At 30.7% G+C, this 14,785-nt stretch overlaps 1 protein-coding gene and 1 long non-coding RNA gene across 2 annotated transcripts in view; one reads left to right on the forward strand and one right to left on the reverse strand.

The window, feature by feature from the left end:
* LOC141460490 (LIM domain only protein 3-like) overlaps positions 1-14,785 on the forward strand; it is a 239,128-nt gene that overhangs the window by 54,765 nt on the left and 169,578 nt on the right. The window lies entirely within an intron of this gene.
* LOC141460200 (uncharacterized) overlaps positions 14,291-14,785 on the reverse strand; it is a 30,078-nt gene continuing 29,583 nt past the window's right edge. The window contains exon 3 of the long non-coding RNA XR_012461783.1: positions 14,291-14,460. This is a non-coding gene — a long non-coding RNA (uncharacterized lncRNA). The remainder of the gene's footprint in view (positions 14,461-14,785) is intronic.

Raw genomic sequence — 14,785 nt, forward strand, 5'->3', positions numbered from 1 at the left:
CCGTTCTATATCTCCCACTGTGAACCACGTATTGGTATGAAATTTTGTTCTCTTGTACACTTTGTTTTTCTCAATTATAAACTATAGTTATTTTATGCACAGATCTAAAAAGGTAGAAGGTATAAAGGGTTGAAAATTTTATGGGTCATGAAATTCTTTAAAATTATGGCCGTTCTATATCTCCCACTGTGAACCACGTATTGGTATGGAATTTTGTTCTCTTTCACAGATCTAAAAAGGTAGAAGATATAAAGGGTTGAAAATTTTATGGGTCATGAAATTCTTTAAAATTATGGCCGTTCTATATCTCCCACTGTGAACCACGTATTGGTATGGAATTTTGTTCTCTTTCACAGATCTAAAAAGGTAGAAGATATAAAGGGTTGAAAATTTTATGGGTCATGAAATTCTTTAAAATTATGGCCGTTCTATATCTCCCACTGTGAACCACGTATTGGTATGGAATTTTGTTGTCTTGTACACTTTGTTTTTCTCAATTATAAACAATAGTTATTTTGTGCACAGATCTATAAATGTAGAAGATATAAAGTGTTGAAAATTTTATGGGTCATGAAATTCTTTAAAATTATGGCCGTTCTATATCTCCCACTGTGAACCACGTATTGGTATGAAATTTTGTTCTCTTGTACACTTTGTTTTTCTCAATTATAAACTATAGTTATTTTATGCACAGATCTAAAAAGGTAGAAGGTATAAAGGGTTGAAAATTTTATGGGTCATGAAATTCATTAAAATTATGGCCGTTCTATATCTCCCACTGTGAACCACGTATTGGTATGGAATTTTGTTGTCTTGTACACTTTGTTTTTCTCAATTATAAACAATAGTTATTTTGTGCACAGATCTATAAATGTAGAAGATATAAAGGGTTGAAAATTTTATGGGTCATGAAATTCTTTAAAATTATGGCCGTTCTATATCTCCCACTGTGAACCACGTATTGGTATGGAATTTTGTTCTCTTTCACAGATCTAAAAAGGTAGAAGATATAAAGGGTTGAAAATTTTATGGGTCATGAAATTCTTTAAAATTATGGCCGTTCTATATCTCCCACTGTGAACCACGTATTGGTATGGAATTTTGTTGTCTTGTACACTTTGTTTTTCTCAATTATAAACAATAGTTATTTTGTGCACAGATCTATAAATGTAGAAGATATAAAGTGTTGAAAATTTTATGGGTCATGAAATTCTTTAAAATTGTGGCCGTTCTATATCTCCCACTGTGAACCCCGTATTGGTATGGAATTTTGTTCTCTTTCACAGATCTAAAAAGGTAGAAGATATAAAGGGTTGAAAATTTTATGGGTCATGAAATTCTTTAAAATTATGGCCGTTCTATATCTCCCACTGTGAACCACGTATTGGTATGGAATTTTGTTGTCTTGTACACTTTGTTTTTCTCAATTATAAACAATAGTTATTTTGTGCACAGATCTATAAATGTAGAAGATATAAAGTGTTGAAAATTTTATGGGTCATGATATTCTGTAAAATTATGGCCGTTCTATATCACCCACATTGAACCACGTATTGGTATGGAATTTTGTTGTCTTGTACACTTTGTTTTTCTCAATTATAAACTATAGTTATTTTATGCACAGATCTAAAAAGGTAGAAGGTATAAAGGGTTGAAAATTTTATGGGTCATGAAATTCTTTAAAATTATGGCCGTTCTATATCTCCCACTGTGAACCACGTATTGGTATGGAATTTTGTTCTCTTTCACAGATCTAAAAAGGTAGAAGATATAAAGGGTTGAAAATTTTATGGGTCATGAAATTCTTTAAAATTATGGCCGTTCTATATCTCCCACTGTGAACCACGTATTGGTATGGAATTTTGTTCTCTTTCACAGATCTAAAAAGGTAGTAGATATAAAGGGTTGAAAATTTTATGGGTCATGAAATTCTTTAAAATTATGGCCGTTCTATATCTCCCACTGTGAACCACGTATTGGTATGGAATTTTGTTGTCTTGTACACTTTGTTTTTCTCAATTATAAACAATAGTTATTTTGTGCACAGATCTATAAATGTAGAAGATATAAAGTGTTGAAAATTTTATGGGTCATGAAATTCTTTAAAATTGTGGCCGTTCTATATCTCCCACTGTGAATCACGTATTGGTATGAAATTTTGTTCTCTTGTACACTTTGTTTTTCTCAATTATATACTATAGTTATTTTATGCACAGATCTAAAAAGGTAGAAGGTATAAAGGGTTGAAAATTTTATGGGTAATGAAATTCTTTAAAATTATGGCCGTTCTATATCTCCCACTGTGAACCACGTATTGGTATGGAATTTTGTTCTCTTTCACAGATCTAAAAAGGTAGAAGATATAAAGGGTTGAAAATTTTATGGGTCATGAAATTCTTTAAAATTATGGCCGTTCTATATCTCCCACTGTGAACCACGTATTGGTATGGAATTTTGTTCTCTTTCACAGATCTAAAAAGGTAGAAGATATAAAGGGTTGAAAATTTTATGGGTCATGAAATTCTTTAAAATTATGGCCGTTCTATATCTCCCACTGTGAACCACGTATTGGTATGGAATTTTGTTGTCTTGTACACTTTGTTTTTATCAATTATAAACAATAGTTATTTTGTGCACAGATCTATAAATGTAGAAGATATAAAGTGTTGAAAATTTTATGGGTCATGAAATTCTTTAAAATTATGGCCGTTCTATATCTCCCACTGTGAACCACGTATTGGTATAAAATTTTGTTCTCTTGTACACTTTGTTTTTCTCAATTATAAACTATAGTTATTTTATGCACAGATCTAAAAAGGTAGAAGGTATAAAGGGTTGAAAATTTTATGGGTCATGAAATTCTTTAAAATTATGGCCGTTCTATATCTCCCACTGTGAACCACGTATTGGTATGGAATTTTGTTCTCTTTCACAGATCTATAAAGGTAGAAGATATAAAGGGTTGAAAATTTTATGGGTCATGAAATTCTTTAAAATTATGGCCGTTCTATATCTCCCACTGTGAACCACGTATTGGTATGGAATTTTGTTCTCTTGTACACATTGTTTTTCTCAATTATAAACTATAGTTATTTTTTGCACAGATCTATAAATGTAGAAGATATAAAGGGTTGAAAATTTTTTGGGTCATGAAATTCTTTAAAATTATTGCCGTTCTATATCTCCCACTGTGAACCACGTATTAGTATGGAATTTTGTTCTCTTGTACACTTTGTTTTTCTCAATTATAAACTATAGTTATTTTGTGCACAGATCTATAAATGTAGAAGATATAAAGTGTTGAAAATTTTTTGGGTCATGAAATTCTTTAAAATTATGGCCGTTCTATATCTCCCATTGTGAACCACGTATTGATATGGAATTTTGTTCTCATGTACACTTTGTTTTTCTCAATTATAAACTATAGTTATTTTGTGCACAGATCTATAAATGTAGAAGATATAAAGTGTTGAAAATTTTTTGGGTCCTGAAATTCTGTAAAATTATGGCCGTTCTATATCTCCCACTGTGAACCACGTATTGGTATGGAATTTTGTTCTCTTATACACTTTGTTTTTCTCAATTATAAACAATAGTTATTTTGTGCACAGATCTATAAATGTAGAAGATATAAAGGGTTGAAAATTTTTTGGGTCATGAAATTCTTTAAAATTATTGCCGTTCTATATCTCCCACTGTGAACCACGTATTGGTATGGAATTTTGTTCTCTTGTACACTTTGTTTTTCTTAATTATAAACTATAGTTATTTTGTGCACAGATTTATAAATGTAGAAGATATAAAGTGTTGAAAATTTTTTGGGTCATGAAATTCTTTAAAATTATGGCCGTTCTATATCTCCCATTGTGAACCACGTATTGATATGGAATTTTGTTCTCATGTACACTTTGTTTTTCTCAATTATAAACTATAGTTATTTTGTGCACAGATCTATAAATGTAGAAGATATAAAGTGTTGAAAATTTTTTGGGTCATGAAATTCTGTAAAATTATGGCCGTTCTATATCTCCCACTGTGAACCACGTATTGGTATGGAATTTTGTTCTCTTGTACACTTTGTTTTTCTCAATTATAAACAATAGTTATTTTGTGCACAGATCTATAAATGTAGAAGATATAAAGTGTTGAAAATTTTTTGGGTCATGAAATTCTGTAAAATTATGGCCTTTCTATATCTCCCATTGTGTACCACGTATTGATATGGAATTTTGTTCTCTTGTACACTTTGTTTTTCTCAATTATAAACTATAGTTATTTTGTGCACAGATCTATAAATGTAGAAGATATAAAGTGTTGAAAATTTTTTGGGTCATGAAATTCTTTAAAATTATGGCCGTTCTATATCTCCCACTGTGAACCACGTATTGGTATGGAATTTTGTTCTCTTGTACACTTTGTTTTTCTCAATTATAAACTATAGTTATTTTGTGCACAGATCTATAAATGTAGAAGATATAAAGTGTTGAAAATTTTTTGGGTCATGAAATTCTGTAAAATTATGGCCGTTCTATATCTCCCACTGTGAACCACGTATTGGTATGGAATTTTGTTCTCTTGTCACTTTGTTTTTCTCAATTATAAACTATAGTTATTTTGTGCACAGATCTAAAAAGGTAGAAGATATCAAGGGTTGAAAATTTTTTGGGTCATGAAATTCTGTAAAATTATGGCCGTTCTATATCTCCCACTGTGAACCACGTATTGATATGGAATTTTGTTCTCTTGTACACTTGGTTTTTCTCAATTATAAACTATAGTTATTTTGTGCACAGATCTAAAATGGTAGAAGATATAAAGGGTTGAAAATTTTTTGGGTCATGAAATTCTGTAAAATTAAGGCCGTTCTATATCTCCCATTGTGAACCACGTATTGATATGGAATTTTGTTCTCTTGTACACTTTGTTTTTCTCAATTATAAACTATAGTTATTTTGTGCACAGATCTATAAATGTAGAAGATATAAAGTGTTGAAAATTTTTTGGGTCATGAAATTCTGTAAAATTATGGCCGTTCTATATCTCCCATTGTGAACCACGTATTGATATGGAATTTTGTTCTCTTGTACACTTTGTTTTTCTCAATTATAAACTATAGTTATTTTGTGCACAGATCTGAAAAGGTAGAAGATATAAAGTGTTGATTATTTTTTGGGTCATGAAATTCTTTAAAATTATGGCCGTTCTATATCTCCCACTGTGAACCACGTATTGGTATGGAGTTTTGTTCTCTTGTACACTTTGTTTTTCTCAATTATAAACTATAGTTATTTTGTGCACAGATCTATAAATGTAGAAGATATAAAGTGTTGAAAATTTTTTGGGTCATGAAATTCTGTAAAATTATGGCCGTTCCATATCTCCCATTGTGAACCACGTATTGATATGGAATTTTGTTCTCTTGTACACTTTGTTTTTCTCAATTATAAACTATAGTTATTTTGTGCACAGATCTGAAAAGGTAGAAGATATAAAGTGTTGATAATTTTTTGGGTCATGAAATTCTTTAAAATTATGGCCGTTCTATATCTCCCACTGTGAACCACGTATTGGTATGGAGTTTTGTTCTCTTGTACACTTTGTTTTTCTCAATTATAAGCTATAGTTATTTTGTGCACAGATCTATAAATGTAGAAGATATAAAGTGTTGAAAATTTTTTGGGTCATGAAATTCTGTAAAATTATGGCCGTTCTATATCTCCCATTGTGAACCACGTATTGATATGGAATTTTGTTCTCTTGTACACTTTGTTTTTCTCAAATATAAACTATAGTTATTTTGTGCACAGATCTAAAATGGTAGAAGATATAAAGGGTTGAAAATTTTTTGGGTCATGAAATTCTGTAAAATTATGGCCGTTCTATATCTCCCATTGTGAACCACGTATTGATATGGAATTTTGTTCTCTTGTACACTTTGTTTTTCTCAAATATAAACTATAGTTATTTTGTGCACAGATCTAAGAAGCTAGAAGATATGAAGTGTTGAAAATTTTTTGGGTCATGAAATTCTTTAAAATTATGGCCTTTTTATATCTCCCATTGTGAACCACGTATTGATATGGAATTTGGTTCTCTTGTACACTTGGTTTTTCTCAATTATAAATTATAGTTATTTTGTGCACAGATCTAAAATGGTAGAAGATATAAAGGGTTGAAAATTTTTTTGGTCATGAAATTCTGTAAAATTAAGGCCGTTCTATATCTCCCATTGTGAACCACGTATTGATATGGAATTTTGTTCTCTTGTACACTTTGTTTTTCTCAATTATAAACTATAGTTATTTTGTGCACAGATCTATAAATGTAGAAGATATAAAGGGTTGAAAATTTTATGGGTCATGAAATTCTTTAAAATTATGGCCGTTCTATATCTCCCACTGTGAACCACGTATTGGTATGGAATTTTGTTCTCTTTCACAGATCTAAAAAGGTAGTAGATATAAAGGGTTGAAAATTTTATGGGTCATGAAATTCTTTAAAATTATGGCCGTTCTATATCTCCCACTGTGAACCACGTATTGGTATGGAATTTTGTTGTCTTGTACACTTTGTTTTTCTCAATTATAAACAATAGTTATTTTGTGCACAGATCTATAAATGTAGAAGATATAAAGTGTTGAAAATTTTATGGGTCATGAAATTCTTTAAAATTGTGGCCGTTCTATATCTCCCACTGTGAACCACGTATTGGTATGAAATTTTGTTCTCTTGTACACTTTGTTTTTCTCAATTATATACTATAGTTATTTTATGCACAGATCTAAAAAGGTAGAAGGTATAAAGGGTTGAAAATTTTATGGGTAATGAAATTCTTTAAAATTATGGCCGTTCTATATCTCCCACTGTGAACCACGTATTGGTATGGAATTTTGTTCTCTTTCACAGATCTAAAAAGGTAGAAGATATAAAGGGTTGAAAATTTTATGGGTCATGAAATTCTTTAAAATTATGGCCGTTCTATATCTCCCACTGTTAACCACGTATTGGTATGGAATTTTGTTCTCTTTCACAGATCTAAAAAGGTAGAAGATATAAAGGGTTGAAAATTTTATGGGTCATGAAATTCTTTAAAATTATGGCCGTTCTATATCTCCCACTGTGAACCACGTATTGGTATGGAATTTTGTTCTCTTTCACAGATCTATAAAGGTAGAAGATATAAAGGGTTGAAAATTTTATGGGTCATGAAATTCTTTAAAATTATGGCCGTTCTATATCTCCCACTGTGAACCACGTATTGGTATGGAATTTTGTTCTCTTATACACTTTGTTTTTCTCAATTATAAACAATAGTTATTTTGTGCACAGATCTATAAATGTAGAAGATATAAAGGGTTGAAAATTTTTTGGGTCATGAAATTCTTTAAAATTATTGCCGTTCTATATCTCCCACTGTGAACCACGTATTGGTATGGAATTTTGTTCTCTTGTACACTTTGTTTTTCTCAATTATAAACTATAGTTATTTTGTGCACAGATTTATAAATGTAGAAGATATAAAGTGTTGAAAATTTTTTGGGTCATGAAATTCTTTAAAATTATGGCCGTTCTATATCTCCCATTGTGAACCACGTATTGATATGGAATTTTGTTCTCATGTACACTTTGTTTTTCTCAATTATAAACTATAGTTATTTTGTGCACAGATCTATAAATGTAGAAGATATAAAGTGTTGAAAATTTTTTGGGTCATGAAATTCTGTAAAATTATGGCCGTTCTATATCTCCCACTGTGAACCACGTATTGGTATGGAATTTTGTTCTCTTGTACACTTTGTTTTTCTCAATTATAAACAATAGTTATTTTGTGCACAGATCTATAAATGTAGAAGATATAAAGTGTTGAAAATTTTTTGGGTCATGAAATTCTGTAAAATTATGGCCTTTCTATATCTCCCATTGTGAACCACGTATTGATATGGAATTTTGTTCTCTTGTACACTTTGTTTTTCTCAATTATAAACTATAGTTATTTTGTGCACAGATCTATAAATGTAGAAGATATAAAGTGTTGAAAATTTTTTGGGTCATGAAATTCTTTAAAATTATGGCCGTTCTATATCTCCCACTGTGAACCACGTATTGGTATGGAATTTTGTTCTCTTGTACACTTTGTTTTTCTCAATTATAAACTATAGTTATTTTGTGCACAGATCTATAAATGTAGAAGATATAAAGTGTTGAAAATTTTTTGGGTCATGAAATTCTGTAAAATTATGGCCGTTCTATATCTCCCACTGTGAACCACGTATTGGTATGGAATTTTGTTCTCTTGTCACTTTGTTTTTCTCAATTATAAACTATAGTTATTTTGTGCACAGATCTAAAAAGGTAGAAGATATCAAGGGTTGAAAATTTTTTGGGTCATGAAATTCTGTAAAATTATGGCCGTTCTATATCTCCCACTGTGAACCACGTATTGATATGGAATTTTGTTCTCTTGTACACTTGGTTTTTCTCAATTATAAACTATAGTTATTTTGTGCACAGATCTAAAATGGTAGAAGATATAAAGGGTTGAAAATTTTTTGGGTCATGAAATTCTGTAAAATTAAGGCCGTTCTATATCTCCCATTGTGAACCACGTATTGATATGGAATTTTGTTCTCTTGTACACTTTGTTTTTCTCAATTATAAACTATAGTTATTTTGTGCACAGATCTATAAATGTAGAAGATATAAAGTGTTGAAAATTTTTTGGGTCATGAAATTCTGTAAAATTATGGCCGTTCTATATCTCCCATTGTGAACCACGTATTGATATGGAATTTTGTTCTCTTGTACACTTTGTTTTTCTCAATTATAAACTATAGTTATTTTGTGCACAGATCTGAAAAGGTAGAAGATATAAAGTGTTGATTATTTTTTGGGTCATGAAATTCTTTAAAATTATGGCCGTTCTATATCTCCCACTGTGAACCACGTATTGGTATGGAGTTTTGTTCTCTTGTACACTTTGTTTTTCTCAATTATAAACTATAGTTATTTTGTGCACAGATCTATAAATGTAGAAGATATAAAGTGTTGAAAATTTTTTGGGTCATGAAATTCTGTAAAATTATGGCCGTTCCATATCTCCCATTGTGAACCACGTATTGATATGGAATTTTGTTCTCTTGTACACTTTGTTTTTCTCAATTATAAACTATAGTTATTTTGTGCACAGATCTGAAAAGGTAGAAGATATAAAGTGTTGATAATTTTTTGGGTCATGAAATTCTTTAAAATTATGGCCGTTCTATATCTCCCACTGTGAACCACGTATTGGTATGGAGTTTTGTTCTCTTGTACACTTTGTTTTTCTCAATTATAAGCTATAGTTATTTTGTGCACAGATCTATAAATGTAGAAGATATAATGTGTTGAAAATTTTTTGGGTCATGAAATTCTGTAAAATTATGGCCGTTCTATATCTCCCATTGTGAACCACGTATTGATATGGAATTTTGTTCTCTTGTACACTTTGTTTTTCTCAAATATAAACTATAGTTATTTTGTGCACAGATCTAAAATGGTAGAAGATATAAAGGGTTGAAAATTTTTTGGGTCATGAAATTCTGTAAAATTATGGCCGTTCTATATCTCCCATTGTGAACCACGTATTGATATGGAATTTTGTTCTCTTGTACACTTTGTTTTTCTCAAATATAAACTATAGTTATTTTGTGCACAGATCTAAGAAGCTAGAAGATATGAAGTGTTGAAAATTTTTTGGGTCATGAAATTCTTTAAAATTATGGCCTTTTTATATCTCCCATTGTGAACCACGTATTGATATGGAATTTGGTTCTCTTGTACACTTGGTTTTTCTCAATTATAAACTATAGTTATTTTGTGCACAGATCTAAAATGGTAGAAGATATAAAGGGTTGAAAATTTTTTTGGTCATGAAATTCTGTAAAATTAAGGCCGTTCTATATCTCCCATTGTGAACCACGTATTGATATGGAATTTTATTCTCTTGTACACTTTGTTTTTCTCAATTATAAACTATAGTTATTTTGTGCACAGATCTATAAATGTAGAAGATATAAAGTGTTGAAAATTTTTTGGGTCATGAAATTCTGTAAAATTATGGCCGTTCTGTATCTCCCATTGTGAACCACGTATTGATATGGAATTTTGTTCTCTTGTACACTTTGTTTTTCTCAATTATAAACTATAGTTATTTTGTGCACAGATCTGAAAAGGTAGAAGATATAAAGTGTTGATAATTTTTTGGGTCATGAAATTCTTTAAAATTATGGCCGTTCTATATCTCCCACTGTGAACCACGTATTGGTATGGAGTTTTGTTCTCTTGTACACTTTGTTTTTCTCAATTATAAGCTATAGTTATTTTGTGCACAGATCTATAAATGTAGAAGATATAAAGTGTTGAAAATTTTTTGGGTCATGAAATTCTGTAAAATTATGGCCGTTCTATATCTCCCATTGTGAACCACGTATTGATATGGAATTTTGTTCTCTTGTACACTTTGTTTTTCTCAAATATAAACTATAGTTATTTTGTGCACAGATCTAAGAAGCTAGAAGATATAAAGTGTTGATAATTTTTTGGGTCATGAAATTCTTTAAAATTATGGCCGTTCTATATCTCCCACTGTGAACCACGTATTGGTATGGAATTTTGTTCTCTTGTACTCTTTGTTTTTCTGAACTATAAACTATAGTTATTTTGTGCATAGATCTATAATTTTGGCAGATATAAAGCAGTGGTTCTTAACCGGTGTTCCGCGAATATGGTCCATGTGTTCAGCGAAATTTCAATCTTAAATGTATTGAAATTTAGAATCTTAGGGAAGATACGAAAACAAAAAATTGTTCCTTTTTTTTAATTTGAATTTAATTTTAAGTTCTTGCTAAATACCGAATTTCAAATTATTTAATGTTAGTGTTCCGCGAGGAAAATATATACATATAATTGTGTTCCGCGTCTATGAAAAGGTTATGAACCACTGGTCTAGAGACTCGTGAAGAAGTCCAAGTCTACAAAAATTAACTGTAAAGTATTTATTGTAGGCGCTCAGAAAAAGGAGCCCGCCAAAACGTGGTTCGAACCATTGGTTGAAAAGTCATAAAAGTGGATGATTAAATTAGTTTGATTAACGATTGAAATTGAACTAATTTGGTGATTAAAATTAATGTTCAATTTAATTCTCAGATTTAATCATAATTTTTTTAGTTTGATTAAATTAGTTTGATTAACGATTAAATCTGAAATTTAATTGATTAAATAATTGTCATATGATTAAAATTACGATTAAATTCGCCGATTAAATTCTGATTAAAATTAAAAATAAATTTAATCAATTAAATGTAGAATTTAATTTTTTTTTTAATCAGTGCCCAACTCTGATTTATAGTAAAGTATGTCAGGCGGTTATAGGCTAGACCCGCAAAGCTAAGATGTATTGCGGTACTAGTCTAGGCCTTGGATTTTATTTAATGGTTAATATGGGATATTTATAGTAAAGTATGTTAGGTGGATAGAGGCTAGACCCGCAAAGCTTGAATGTATTGCGGAACTTATTAATGGTTAATATGAGAAATTTATAGTGAAGTATGTCAGGCGGTTAGAGGCGAGACCCGCAAAGCTAAGATGTATTGCGGTACTAGTCTAGGCTTTGGATTTTATTTAATGGTTAATATGAGAAATTTATAGTAAAGTATGTTTGGCGGTTAAAGGCTAGACCCGCAAAGCTTGGATGTATTGCGGAACTAGTCTAGGCCTTATTAATGGTTAATATGAGAAATTTATAGTGAAGTATGTCAGGCGGTTAGAGGCGAGACCCGCAAAGCTAAGATGTATTGCGGTACTAGTCTAGGCTTTGGATTTTATTTAATGGTTAATATGAGAAATTTATAGTAAAGTATGTTAGGCGGTTAAAGGCTAGACCCGCAAAGCTTGGATGTATTGCGGAACTAGTCTAGGCCTTATTAATGGTTAATATGAGAAATTTATAGTGAAGTATGTCAGGCGGTTAGAGGCGAGACCCGCAAAGCTAAGATGTATTGCGGTACTAGTCTAGGCTTTGGATTTTATTTAATGGTTAATATGAGAAATTTATAGTAAAGTATGTTTGCTAGTCGCCTCCGTCCACGGCGCCTAATTGGTAGTTGGACGTTAAGCCCCGCCTGAAAAAATAGGCAATTACTTTACTTACTTACTTTACTTATTGTGCCCAATGAAACTAGCCAACAATGAACAATACATTTTTTTGAATAATGTTTGTAAAAATAATAATAATAATAAATAAAAATTGATTCTGTTATTTCACTCTAAAGTACCGTTACAGTATTTCGTACAAACTTATGTTTTTTTTAAATTATTAAAAAGATTGGTAGCAAAAATTACGAATTTAACACTAAACTTGACGACATTTATGCATAACTATTCCTACCGTGACCGGTCAAATGACCGGACTTTAAAATCACTTAAATTTCTTATTTTAGAATGAAGATAATAATTATTTAACTATGAAAAAGCATAGTTTCTTTTGTTTAAAAATAAATCTCGTAGATTTTACTCTTTTTTGCATCATTTTTTTTTATAATTACAGGCTTCTCAATTGCAAATTTCTCGCATACGTATTTTTTACAGTTTAGACAGTATTTTTTTAGTCTTATTGCCTTTGCAGTATCTTATTTGGCTATTTTCTGACCATTTGTTCGTGAACTAATATTGCATTGTCATGCTTTTGCAATGGTAACATAAATTTTGCCTTGAAATTTCACTTCCGGTAGTTTTTTTAATACAAAATTCTTGCATTTATCCCGGGGCTAAGTCTAGGATATTGAAAACTATTTGTTGAGGCCGACTCCGAGATTTTCCACGGTTATATATTTCCACGAGCTCTATATATTTCTGCTAATTTCAGAGCGACCAACTCCCCAAGCAGAACTATAGGTTCTCTGCTTTCACGTTTTCCCAAAAGTGGAAAGCCTTTTATTGCATCGAACGCTAGCCAAGATTTGATACCAAATTTGTCCGTTTTATTTTGGCATGTACTGAGTAAATCTACATCTTGACTTTGTTGGGAACAAATGTCCTTGGAAGAGATATATGCTCTTGGTTAGAACAGTTTTGACTGTTCTCTACGAATTTGTTCCAAAATTTAGAAATCAAAGCCAATTTATCGATTTGTAAGCGATGATTTCTTTGATCCAATCTTATAAACCTCATAATTTCTGTCTCTACATTTCTGTTCATAGTGTTTGGGGAGAATGCTCGTCCCCATTTTTTGTTCCATAGAAAAGGGCAATATCGTACATTTTTTGCCTCATATGCACCAAATGCAAGCAATAATCCGATAACTGCATTATCAAATTGAGTTTTCGAGAGAATTCTGTTACAAAAACAAATAATAATAATAAAATAAAATATTAAAATAAGTAAATAATATGAAAATATTCAGCCGGTCAAATGACCGGTCGCGGTAGTTAAGAGGGACTACAAATTTTTCTCAAAAATCAAATATTAGGAAAAGAAGTGAATATTAAAAAAACAATTGTATACATATTTTAGGAAAAGTCGTGAAGTTTAATGGCGGTATGATGACGCTGTAATTAGAAAATTTAAACCAAATTTAAAAAAACGGTCAATTGACCGGTCGTGGTAGGTTTAGTGTTAAGAAAAAAATATTTTCAATTAATGTGACGTAAAACTTTAAAAACTAAAAGTGTTTTTCATTTTTCTGGGACTTAACCTCGATAAAATGGTTCCCCCATTACACCGCCATAGTAACTGTTAAAAGATTTATGGAATTTAACGGGATATGTTAGACTGGTTAGGGATGAAAAACAATAGGTTTGGAAAGGAACCAATGGGATGCAGTGTAATTTATTGTTTATAGGATTTCTTTAATATTTTTTTTTAAATGTGATTAGGTTAACATCTTTAATTATCTTTATTAGTATCTTTGCTAAAATCTATCGTGGTTAATTTCTAATTCTGTTTCCCGAAAAAATCTCTGCTGCCAGTCCAAAAATTAGAAAAATTATTTTTCTAAAAGCAAAATAAAAAATAGCATTTTTTCCCCATCTTAATACGACCAATTGAAGAGAACTATCTTGTTTAAAGGATAAAACGGCCAGAATAATTGGTGCTTTAACTGTACAAACGATAACAATGGGTTAGAAGAGGTCAGATCAATTGATGAATCACACGTCATCTTCCCCACCATTCTTCTCGTACCAGTTCTACCATTACAACAACACTACAACTACCAACATAATAATAAATGAATAAAAAAAAAACCGTACCATTATTTGTTTAATTAAAATTTTTGTTAAGTGCGCATGTCTGGGTGTACAATACTGGTTCGTGACTCAATGTTTGGACAAGTTTAAACATGCTCTTCTTTCTCATCATACAAAAATTCCCTCCCATAGTTGTCATAGTTACGCAAATAACTTCAGTAAAGGGTGCTCCTCTCCTCTTCAAACATAAACGTAAAGAAATGTAAACAATTATTTCTTTTGTTAGAAATTAATTTAGGTAAGTTTTTTTTTTTTATTTATGAATAATTTATTAAATTAAATTGAATATTTTAGTAGGGTAGGTTATAAACATTGGTCAGGTTATGCTAGCTACATCATTGTTTTGTGAAGCGATACCCACCATCTGTGAACGTATTTCACTTAGAAAAGATTTTCTAATGTATTTAAATAAAGAATTAATTAGGAGAGGTTAGAGGCTAAGCCCGCAAAGCTAAGATGTATTGCGGTACTAGTCTAGCCCTTGGATTTTATTTAATGGTTAA

This window comes from Rhodnius prolixus, unplaced genomic scaffold (genome assembly GCF_049639745.1).
Source record: "Rhodnius prolixus isolate KJV_2025 unplaced genomic scaffold, Rpr scaffold_6, whole genome shotgun sequence".
NCBI classification, from domain to species: Eukaryota; Metazoa; Arthropoda; class Insecta; order Hemiptera; family Reduviidae; genus Rhodnius; species Rhodnius prolixus.